Here is a 12,975-nt window from a genome sequence, read left to right as displayed (position 1 = left end):
TTACTCACATCATAGACTGAGTGATTAGTGTGGGAAAAGACTACAAGTCTCCAGATTTTTACTCCTGTTCACTTTGCATTCTTTCAGGAGATTATATGTAAATTATTTTGAAGGAGAGGTAGGAGAAATTAAAACCAACTAATTTAAAATTTCAAATAAATTTCCATCATTTCTTCTCTTAATTATTCTGTGGTAAGACAAACATTTTTTCTACACAAAATGACAAATTGAAACATAGTCTTTATATAGATGTCAAAGATATGCATTCTTTACAGAATGAAAAATATCCATCTAAAATAAATTTTAGAGTTGCTTTGTGTTAGGAACAATTTTGTGAGATGAAGGCGGCCCAAAACCTGCAGAGAATAGAAAGCACCTTATTTCTTTAAGAGTGAAAGCTGAGTAAACAGTGGAAATTCTGAATTTGTTGTATATGTAAGCGTTCAGAATACCAACAAAATCATATCTTTCCCAAACCTTTGGTCCTTGGGCAATCCTTTTCTTCCCAGTCTCTCCCTCTGTGGAATTTGGAAAGACAGTCACTCTTTAGACCTCTTAGTATTTTTATTTTTTTATTTTATGTTATTTTATTTGTTTTTGAGATTTTATAAAGGCTTTATTTGTCATACATGTGCCAACCACTGGAAATAAATTAAGCAGAGGTAATGGTAAATATATTTTCAGATTTTCTCATGATATAAAGCTAATTATACTCTTTATTAGTAGACTTGAACTCTCTAAGGCCATGACTTCAAATTTGTCTAACATGAATAACTTATGCTTCATTAGTAACCCCATTTATTTATTTATTTGCATCTTTAACTTTTTATTTTATATTGGAGTATAGTTGATTAATAATGTTGTGTTTCAGGTATACAACAAAGTCTGTGAGTCTCTCTCTCTTCTGTAAATAAGTTCATTTCTATCTTTTTAAAAAAATTCCACACATAAGCGATATCACACACGATATTTCTCTTTCTCTGTCTGACTTACTTCACTCAGTATGACAGTCTCTAGGTCCATCCATGTTGCTGCAAATGGCATTATTTCATTCTTTTTAGTGGCTGAGTAATATTCCATTGTATATATGTACCACATCTTCTTTATGCATTCTTTTGTCGATGGACATTTATTTAGGTTGCTTCCATGTCTTGGCTATTGTAAACAGCACTGCAGTGAACACTGGGGTGCATGAATCCTTTTGGAATGTTTTTCTCCTGGTATATGCCCAGGAGTGGGATTGCAGGATCATATGATAGCTCTATTTTTAGCTCCTGTTATTTTTAGAGTCTGCTTGTAATTTGTATAGTTAGTTCTCTCATTCATTCAGTCACTCGTTCATTTATTCATTCCCTAAGTACTTTCTGAGTTCCTACTGTGGGTCCTGAAGATATAAAATTGATTAAGATATGATTTCTGTCCTAAAAGATATCTCAACATGGAGAGACATGTAAAGAGAGAAAATATATTGTAATATAATAACATTTTGAACAAAATGCTATGGGATCATAAAAGAGAAATGAATTAATTGCCTGGGAGACTGGGGAGATCACCACAGAGCAGAGGACATTTGAGCTGTTGTTGATAATTGTCTTCAGGGTTACCTAGAACAAACAAGTACACATAAGTAAATGAAAATAACCCTTTTATTATTTATTTATTATTTTTTGGCTGCGTTGGGTCTTCATTGCTGTGCGCGGGCTTTCTCTAGTTGCAGCTAGTGGGGGCTACTCTTTGCTCTGGAGTGCGGGCATCTCATTGTGGCTTCTCTTGTTGTGGAGCACGGGCTCTAGGCATGTGGGCTTCAGTAGTTGCAGCACATGGACTCAGTAGTTGCGGCATGTGGGCCCTAGAGTGCAGGCTCAGTAGTTGTGGCACGCGGGCTTAGTTGCTCCATGGCATGTGGGATCTTCCTGAACCAGGGATTGAACCCGTGACCCCTTTATTGGCAGGTGGATTCTTAACCACTGCACCACCAGGGCAGTCCCAACCCCCCCCCCCTTTTTCTTTAAATACTCAGAAATTTCCAGTGCTACCAGTCAGAAGCCTGGAACTTATATAATATGATGCAGAGACCTGTATTTAAATGTGTGGATGATGTGATTTTGATAGCAGTTTCCTGGTCAGTCCTGTAAATCTCACATGAAATGTACGTGGTTACATCAGACTTTGTATTATGAAGTATTAAGAGAATTTGAAATTCTGTATGAATCTTTAATTATTATGTGTGGGAAGAATAGGGGAATATACTCCTTAGTTACTACCACCTTCTGTGAAATAGATTTTATTGTACTCTGTAACCAAAATGTTCAGAACACTGTCTCTCAATTTCTTATCCTTTTTATTTTAACAAAAGAAAACTGCTTTTCCTTTTATAAAGCAAGCTTAGAAACCTTTTATATTTTAAAAAAGTCTTTTTTAAAACAACTTGAGGGATAGATGGAAATTCTCTCCTCTCTCTATTGGCTGTTGATGGGTTCAGGTTTCCATCCTATAATTAGGTGTTAGTATCACATAGTGTTCTTTTGTGTAGCTCTCTAAGGGAATTCAGTTTTTAAAATAAGTTTTAAATAAACCTACATGAAACCCCATCTTTAACAGACAAAGCTGGTATAATATTTCTCTCATCTGGGCTTTAGAATTCAGGCTCACTATAAAAAGCAAATCTTAATTTTATGCCATGTCTCCTTTCTTTCCCAGTAATCGAAGCGCTGAATAGAGGTGTACTTCTCTGGAATATTAATGGAGTTACCTCATTTTAAGAAAATGTTTTTCATTTTTTAAATGCCTGTCCTCTTTTGATAAACATAAAAATTCCATGTCTTTAGCATTATTTGAAATTTCAAACCAAAGCAAAGCCACGGTAATTTTAGAACGATGTGTTTATAGTGATCCTGGAAAAAATATGTTATTTTTTATCTCTATTTATTTAAAAATTTTATTTAAAATGAACATTTGTTTTGTTTTTATTTATTTCTTTGTTTTCTGCAATAGCAATGTGAACTTTGAGGATGCTTATTTTAGCCATGAGCTTTTCTGTTGTAGGCAGTGTGGGACATGCAGTGGTAAACCATCATGCTCTTTCCTTTGTCATTTTTATAGTTCATTTCAATGTATAACTCATCAGTAGGATTGAAAACATTCAAAAGATGAATGTATGTTTTTCATATTTAATTTATTTCCAAAATTCTGTAACTAAGCCACGGAACAAAGTGACCCTTTCCTCATTCACTCACTAAATTTGGTTTATATATCTAGTGATCAAGGGGTGGGAGAGTTTGTGATGGCAAAAGAGCATGGGAAATGTAGACTGAAAATAATACCGCAGACTGAAGAAGGAGGAGGAAGAGTGGGGGGGCGAGGGGGTAAAGGAAGGTATCAGACTAGGTGTGGGCATCAATCATTGGCTGTATGATAAGACAGCAGCTAGGGATTGGGGTACAACATGTCAGAGATTGACCTGGTAAGCACAGTTGTGATCTAGGGACAGCTTGGAGTAAGTTGCATGAAAAGGAAGTATTTCAGAGTTTTGCCTTAAATGATCTAGGGTAGCAAGGCGCTTTTCTTGGTAGCTTCCTGGGAAACTGTCTGCTGGTGCCCTTTGTAAGCAAATGGCATAGAAAGTGAGTCTGGCACTGGTACTGCCTGTTGTTTCCAAACAGGAAATATCTTAATATTCAGTTTATAAAATTACATAATATTGTTCTTATTGTAAAAATGTCCTGAATTTAGGGAAATTTAAAAGCACAAAGTGAAGGAATCCCCCCCTCCCCTGCAAGCCTGCCCGCTCCAGTCCTACTCCTCATCTAAGGGTGTATAAACATATATTATTATATTTACATAAATATGCCTCAGTAATATTTGGCGTCCATCTTTTGATATTCGTACACTATTCTTGTAGTGTTTCAGAGCTTTTCTGTCATGTGGAAGTTCCTAATACATTTAACAAATCCCTTATTGATAGACATTTTATTTCCTTCAAAAGTTTTTGCTTTAATTTAAAATGATTCACTAACATTCTTGTCCATATCTTTGCTCTGTTGTACATGTGATTTAGCTGTATAAATGCCTAGAAGTATAATTGCTTGGTCTTCAAGTTTATGGATTTATAATTTGTGATAGGTATTACATAAAGTTAGTACTAGTTTATACTCTACAGTAGTAAACACTATTTTTGATTGTAGAACTATGCTGGCTTTGGGGATTTAGAGAGATAACCATGTACTAGACTAAGGTTGTAACTATATCTATATTGATATATTTCATAAGTTAGGAAGGGGGAGTACTTTAGCTCTGATATGTTTCTAACTACTTTAATCCTTCAGACTTGAAACCATATTTTGGAGTTCAAGAAATAGTGTTTATATGAGTAAGTATAAAGAATTATACTTTGGGGGCTATTTTCTGGAAGGTGTGGAAAGAAAGCAAGTTTATTTTCTAAGAGCACAGTGTGGTTTACTTTGATGTTAAATGTCAGTTCCAAAACAAGCTCCATTTTAAAATATTGTAAGTTCAACACCTCCTTCTAGTGGAGAAAAGAAAAACTCACTCAATTTCCTCTATCCTTAGTGTGATTTTATTTGTTACACACACACACACACACACACACAGACATGCACACACACACTTCACTGTAAGGATCCAGGTAGCTTTGGTTTGATGAGAAAATAAATTCTGTGACAAAAATTTAAAAAATTTATTTTGGAGCAGGCAAGTTAATCTTGATGTATAACTGCATGAGGTATTTTGTAGTTCTTTTGGAATTTTCTTTTATGTTATAATGTACTGCAGACATGGATTGCATTGATTAAACCATACACCTATTATAAATATTTGAACATACAAAAAATAATAGGGATTAATATATAATATATAATTAATACTCAATATAACCAACCAATACCATTAATATAGCGAACACTTACCATCTAGATCATGTGTTTGTCATATTTGCTTAAGAATTCATAACGAATTTCATATCACTGAAGACTGAATCACTTCACCATCCCACCACCATCTCACCGCCAAAAGATAACCATCATTCTGAAGTTGGTGTTTAATTTTCTGTCTGTAAACATTTATGATATATCATTTTTTTTAGTATTTTGTATATTTTTAAAATATACATACAGTATCACACAGTATGAGTCTTTGTCCAACTTGTCTTTCTCACTTGTGTTTTTCAGATTTAGCCAAGTTAATAAACTATCTCTGGTTCATTCAATTTAACTGATCTATAGTATTTTTTCCTATGCATATGTCATAATTAGTTTAACCATTACTGGATTGATTGAGATTTAAGTTCTTTCCAAGTTTCAATTATTGCAGACAACGCTTCCATGAACATCAAATATTTTTGTTTATGTGGGATGTATTTAGTGTGTATGCAATTATTAAGAGGTAAAATATATGCTAAATTATTCTCCCAAGGGGTTGTATCGATTTGAGAGAAGAGTTTCTCTTCCCTTGCAGTCTCTTGAGCACTTGGTATTTTTCAGATTTAATTTCTATTTAAATTTATTTTTGTCTGTGTCTGGTGTTAGTTGCGGCACGCGGGATCTTTCGTTGGGGCATGCGGGCTTCTCTCTAGTTGTGGCATGCGGTTTTTTTCCTCTCTGTAGTTGCGCGCAGGCTCCAGAGAGCGTGGACTCTGTAGTTTGCCGCACGTGGGCTCTCTAGTTGAGGAGCGCGGGCTCAGTAGTGGTGCTTGGGCTTAGTTGCCCCGCGGCATAGGTGGGATCTTAGTTCCCCAACCAGTGATCGAACCTGGATCCCCTGCACTGGAAGGCGGACTCTTTACCACTGGACCACCGGGGAAGTCCCCAGATTTAATTTCTTTTGCAATAGGATGCGTGTGAAATTGTCTCTTGCTCTTGCTTAAATTTCTATTTCCCTGACGTGGAACATGTTATGTTTATTGGCCATTCATGTTTCTTCTTTTGTGAACTGCAATTTTATATTTTTTCCCCTTTTCCTTTTGGATTGTTTGTATATTCTTACTGATTTATAAGAGTTTTTAATATATTTGGTTGCTTGGTTACTTAAATCTCCATGGCAAACATCTTTTTCCTCTTTGTGGAGACATGGAGACAATCCACATTGTGTTTGATGTGCACTTTTAAATTTTAATGTAGTTGAATGTATCAGTTTTTTCCCTTATTGATAGTGCTTTTTATATCTCATATAATCTAAAGTCATAAAGAAAAATATATTTTTCTGTATAGAGCATGAGGGAGGGTCTAATTTTATTTTTTCCAAATGGATGACCAAATGTCCCTGTACTAGTTATTCACTTGTCTATTCTGTTACCACTTATTGATTTAAAATGTCATCTGTGTCATATATCAAGTTTCTTTAAGGTTTGGTTTTTGGTGCTCTGTTCTGCTTCACTTACATGTTGGTCTATTTCTGAACCAATACTAAATTGTTTTATTTACCATGGCTTTAGAGTAAATCAGATAGGGCAAGTTCCCTCCTCCATATTCTTAATATTTTTTCTGGGGGGGTGGGGAGGAGAGTTATTCTTATCCTTTTAATCTTCCATATGAGTTTGAGAATTGGCTTGTTACATTCCACCAAGAAACCTTGCTGTAATTTTGATTGGAATTGAATTGGATTTATAGGTCAGTTTGGCATAAATTGACATCCTTAATTTCTTCTGTTTTCCATCCTTTTATAATTTTGTTCTATTTTTGAGGAGATTTCTTCAATTTTATATAGCAACTTTTCTGTTGAATTCTCATTTCTGCTTTTGGGTTTTTTTGTGTGTGTGTGTGTGGTATGCGGGCCTCTCACTGTTGCGGCCTCTCCCGTTGCGGAGCACAGGCTCCGGACGCGCAGGCTCAGTGGCCATGGCTCACGGGCCTAGCCGCTCCATGGCATGTTGGATCTTCCCGGACCGGGGCACGAACCCGTGTCCCCTGCATCGGCAGGCGGACTCTCAACCACTGCGCCACCAGGGAAGCCCCTGCTTTTGGGTTTTTAATTTCCAAGAGCTGTTTCTTGTTTCTTGGCTATACCTTTTTATAGTAGAGTCTTCTTATTTCATGTTTGTAATACCTTATTTTAGCTCTCTGAGGATAGAAGTCATATTTGTTTTGAAGGTGGTTCCCCTCATTCTTCCCCCCTAGATTGTCTTTGTTTTTTCTGAGTGTTTGACCCCATTTGTCTGAGTTTCACATGAGAAGCTTTCCTCAAGTGTCTGCTGATCCTTGGCTGTATGTTCACGTTTAAGAATGAAGCACTAAAAAGCTGGGAGAAAGCTTTGTGTATGTGGAGCCATTCCATTTAATTGGGGAACCTTAGAAATGCCAGGATCTGCAGATCTTTTCCCTTGGACTGGTAGTTTCCCCACAAAGGAGCCTTCTAGGCTTCTCCTTGTGCTTATAGTACCTTAAGTGTAAGAGTCAATGTTCTGGGAGCTGAAGAGAGAAAGGGAGCCGTGAAGTCTCACTTCCCACTATTTCCCAATCTCCTGATTTTGAATAAGGTGTCTTACCCTGACCTTCAGTTTTGTCTGGTTTTCATGACCTCAGAACCTTTTTGGGGGCAACCTCTCTTGTTAGTAAATAAACTCTTTCTCTTTTTCCAGGATGGAGAGGAGACTTTGTCAGGGAGGGAGTTGGCAGAGGAGATCTGAGGATATAACTAACTGCTGCTTACAGAGGCTTCCAACTGTGTTCTGTATTCATTGCTACCCCATGGCTTGGCTTCAGGGATGATTGCTGCTTCCAATTTCTGATCTTTTATGGATATGAATTCAGCTTGCTATTAGGCTCTTCCCTTTTTGAGTATTTAACAAAGTTGAGAAAGCTGAAACCTGTCATTTATCACTTGTCCATTTACTTTCCATCTTGCAAATTTGCTTTTGACATCTCTTGTTGGCTGTCATCTTTTCTGCCACTCATTTTTATTCTATCTTCATTTAAGTGGGATTTCAGGAGCAAGCAGAGATGATTGGATAGCTTTGATCCAATCTGTTTAACTGGTGGTGCCCTGTTTTTGCTCTTGCTACATATGACCTTCTGAGACCTTAGAGTCTCACTTTTCATCTCATATTTGAGTTCTGGTTTTACTGAATGTTTTTTAGTATTAAAAGCAGCTAGGGTGCTGGGTTTCATAGCTACAGTTCTTTTTTTTTTTTCCAGTTTTTTTGAGACATACTTGACATATATACTCTATGTTTAAGGTGTACAACATGAATGATTTGATATATATATATATACTGCAAAATGATTACGAGTTTAGTTAACTTCCATTACCTCACACAGTTACAGATTTTTTTTTCTTGAGATGAGAACTTTTTTTTTTTTTTTTTTTTTTTGAGGTACGCGGGCCTCTCACCGTGGTGGCCTCTCCCGTTGCGGAGCACAGGCTCCGGACGCGCAGACTCAGCGGCCATGGCTCACGGGCCCAGCCGCTCCGTGGCATGTGGGATCTTCCCGGACTGGGGCACGAACCTGTGTCCCCTGAATCGGCAGGCGGACGCTCAACCACTGCGCCACCAGGGAAGCCCGAGATGAGAACTTTTAAGATCTACTCTCGGGCTTCCCTGGTGGCGCAGTGGTTAAGAATCCGCCTGCCAATGCAGGGGACACGGGTTCGGGCCCTGGTCCGGGAAGATCCCACATACTGCAGAGCAGCTAAGCCCATGAGCCACAACTACTGAGCCTGCGCTCTAGGGCCCGCCAGCCACAACTGCTGAGCCCACGCACCACAACTACTGAAGCCTGCGCACCTAGAGCCCGTGCTCTGCAACAAGAGAAGCCACTGCAATGAGAAGCCCGTGCACCGCGACGAAGAGTGGTCCCCGCTTGCCGCAACTAGAGAAAGCCCGCATGCAGCGACGGAGACCCAATGCAGCCAAAAATAAAATAAAAATAAATAAATAAATTTATTTAAAAAAAAAAAGATCTACTCTCTTAGCAACTTTCAAATATACAATATGGTAATGTTAACTATAGCCATCATGCTATACATCATATCTTAATATTCAGTTTATAAAGTATTTATAAAATAAAATTTTTATGGCATACAGTATTACAGTCTTTCCATAATACAGTATTGGAAACATCGTTAAATTTAAAAAACCACTTACCTGTGATCATGGGCTAATACTCAGTTTCTCCAATTATTAGAGAGAGATGTACGATATGGCAATGTGAACCTTCGAAGGCAAAGTTATAAAACAGAAAACTAACACATTATTAATTTTATATTAAATATCACTCACCTATGCCTATGTCAGGATAGACTATTTACTTCAGTACAGATCTTGCACATGATGTTCAACGCGATGAATACTTAGGTGATGATGCTGACAAAAGCATCTCATATAGTTCTTGCTGTACAGTTATTCAGTTTTCACACGAAAACACACACATACACAACAGATAAGTTTATTAACTGTATGGCATGATGATTATTTGCTATTCATTAAGTGGAAGTGGGTCATGTAAAGGTCTTCATCCTTGTCATCTTCATGTTGAGTCGGCTGAGGAAGAGCAGGAGGAGGGCTTGGTCTCGCTGTCTCAGGGGTGGCGGTGGTGGAAGAGACGCAGGAGATGGAAGGGGAGGCAGGAGAGGCAGGCACACGGGTGTAACTTTATGGAAATACATTGTCCTTTCTGTCTGCTGTTTTTGCTTTTTCATTTCTCTAAAAATGTTTCTATATGATACCAATCCTTCTTTCATTGTTTGCTTTAGTTTCAGTGCCCATGTCATAGAAGGGTCCATGTTGTAAAAGAAGTCAAAAGCAGTCTTCAAATCAGCACCCTTCTACCAGATTGTCTAATGTCAATTTGTTTTCTGGCACTGCTTCTTCTATGTCTTCTTCCTTATCATCTGACACTGGTTTAGAAACGCTCATCTCCATCAGGAAATCTTCTGTTAATTCTTCTGGTGTGCTGTCTCAGCTCTTGAACTTCTCCAAGATTCATATCTTGAAACCCTTCACCCCCCATTTTTTTTTTTTTTTCCATATCTATGATCTCTTTCACAATTTCCTTGATTGGCTCTGTCGTAAATTCTGTGAAGTCATGGACAACATCTGGCCACAGTTTTCTCTAGCAGGGATTTATTGTTTCCGGATTGATGGCTTTCACAGCTTTTTCTATAACAACAATGGCATTTTTTCAATGCTGTAATCCTTCCAGACTTTTATGATGTTCTCTCAGTCAGGGTTCTCTTCCATAGCATTGACCATCCTTTCTGTAGAGTACCATGTATAATGAGTGTTAAAGGTTCTTATGACCCCCTGATCGGGAGACTGAATTAGAGATGTTGTATTTGGGGCAAGTGGACCATTTTAGTGTCTTTGGTGTTAAACATATGGGGTTCTGGGTGGCCAGGGGCATGTCCAATAACAAAAGAACTTTAAAAGGCAGTCCCTTACTGGCAAGGTATTTCCTGACTTCAGGGACATAGCATCGATGGAACCAATGCAGAAAATGTATTCTTGTTGTTTAGGCCTTCTTGTTGTACAACCAAAGGACTGGCAGCTCAGGGGTTAGCAGCTTTGTAGATAAGGGCAGTACTGATCATAAATCCAACTGCATTTGCACAAAACAATAGAGTTAGCCTATCCCTTTCTACCTTAAACCCTGGTGCTTGCTTCTCTTCCTTATGAATAAATGTCCTTTGGGCATTTTTTCCAGAATAGGGCATTTTTTTCTGCATTAAAAACCCGTTCAGGCAGATATCATTTCTCCTCAATGATTTCCTTTTTTTTAATTGAATTATAGTTGATTTACAATGTTGTGCTATTTTCTGCTGTACAGCAGTGACTCAATTATATACAATATACATTTAAAAATATTCTTTTCCATTATAGTTTATCCCAGGAGATTGGATATAGTTCCCTGTGCTCTGCAGCAGGACCTTGTTTATCCATTCTAAATGTAATAGTTTGCATCTACTAACCCCAAACTCCAATCCATTCCTCTCCCTCCCCCGCTTCCTCTTGGTAACTACAAGTCTGTTCTCTATGTCGGTGAGTCTGTTTCTGTTTTGTAGATAGCTTCATTTGTGCCATATTTTAGCCCTCAGTGATTTTCTTAAAGGCATCTGGGAACTTGTCTGCTGCCTCTTGGTTTTCAGAAGTTGCCTCTTCTGTTACCTTGGCATTTTTAAAGCCAAACCTCTTCTTAAAATTATCAAACTATTCTTTGCTGGCATTAAATTCTCCAGCTTTAGATCCTTCACCATCCTTTTGCTTTAAGTTGTCATATAGTGATTTCGCTTTTTCTTGAATCATATTAGAGTCTATAGGTACGCCTTTCTCAGAGCACCCACATAAAAGCTGCCTTTTCAATATAAGATAAAAAAGGTATATTGCAAAAAGTGCAAAGTTTTCTCACCTGCTGTTGTAGCTGCAGCCATGGCCTCACTAATTTCCTTTTCTTGTTTTTTATAATGGTCCTTAATACTGGATTCATTTTTCTTGAAATGGCAGGCAGTCACAGCTGCAGACCTGAATCTATGGGGCCTATCAAGCAATTCGGCTTTTTCTTGTAATGTCATGATTTTTCTTTGCTTCTTGGGACCACTTCCAGCATCACTAGTGATACTTCATAGGGGTCCCATGTTGTTATTCAAGGTTTACTAAGCACAATGCACTAAACACAATGAAAAAGTGAGAACCGAGAGAGAGAGAGAGAGAGAGAGAGAGAGAGAGAGAGAGAGAGAGAGAGAGAGATTACTTTTTGTTGCGATATGAAGTTTACTGGAGAGATGAACTGCTCATGTGGAGATGAGTAGCATGTGCATTTTAAGCATATACTTGCAACACTTGAGCAATGCCATAGGAGGTGGCTACAAAATTATTACAGTAGTACACTATGGACTACAGTTAATTTTATGCAGTTATGATTTAATACTGCATCTTTATGTTTGTTTACATTTCTTTCGGCTGTGAACGAGGCCATGTAGTCTGTGTTTGTGTGCATAAGTTTTGATAAATTTTAATGTTTTATAATAGATTTATATATTTTTTATGGTAGTAAATGATAAAATAGATTAGAGTCTACATATTTTATGCATTCTTGACATACCTAACTTTTTCTTATTTTTTTGATACTTCTAGGCTATGCAGTTTGTCTGTGAGTTTTTTCAACTTGTCACAAATCTCCAAAAAATTATCGAATGTATTTATTGAAAAAAAATCTACATATAAATGGACCCATGCAGTTCAAACACATACCCATGTTGTTCAGGGGTCAACTGTGTATATAATATATATACATACACATCTGTTTACTTTCATACCATATTTTATTTATTTATCCATTGATGGACATTAAGGTTATTTCCATGTCTTGGCTGTTGTATTGAGGTTGTTGATTTTCAAGGCCACCAGGAGTTGGGGGAAGGGAGTGTGGAATTAGGGCGAGTTTAAATGCTACAGAGCTTGCTATTCTTACTGAGATTCGGCTGATTTTCTTGAATAAATGCTTCTTAGATTATTGCAAGCCTTTGGTTAGTTTTCAGTTATGAAAAATTTGATTTTGACATTTTTTGCCAGTGTTCTTGTTACTTTAATGGAGGAAAGAATTATTGGTGGTCCTTACTCTGCCTTTCTGGAACTTACTTATGTTCTCTGAAGATATTCTGAAGTTTTCTTCTCTTTGTATATACTCCTCTCAGGGAATGTTTTTGCCCTCCCCATTTGATTTAGATTCCATCTTTCATGTTGGGGAATTTTTTCAAGTACCGTGTTTTCTTATGTTTAAGAGTGAGGGACTGAAAAACTTATTAGAAGTTTTTGAGTGTTGGGTTAGCTCTTTCAACCATGATCTTCGCTGTAGGGTTATCTGGTGGATATTTGAAAGAGATAGATAAAATCCTTCTACCTTCCCCAAATAACTTAAGAAGATGTAGGAAGTAGAAAACTTGATTGAATCATTGTCAAAATTCCAGGCTTATGCTGCTTCACCAATGAACAGAAAGAAACATTCAAGGAGCAAATAATTTCAGTCT

General features: G+C 37.4%; 1 protein-coding gene across 1 annotated transcript in view; it reads left to right on the top strand.

Moving 5' to 3' along the window:
- Window positions 1-12,975, top strand: part of CCDC171 (coiled-coil domain containing 171) — a gene marked incomplete at its 3' end in the record, with an annotated part of 346,216 nt that overhangs the window by 43,069 nt on the left and 290,172 nt on the right. The window lies entirely within an intron of this gene.

Source organism: Mesoplodon bidens (genome assembly GCF_964165515.1).
Source record: "Mesoplodon bidens genome assembly, chromosome: 6".
NCBI lineage: Eukaryota > Metazoa > Chordata > Mammalia > Artiodactyla > Ziphiidae > Mesoplodon > Mesoplodon bidens.
The sequence above is the reverse complement of the archived record's forward strand: the minus strand, read 5'-3'. Positions and strand labels throughout refer to the sequence as shown.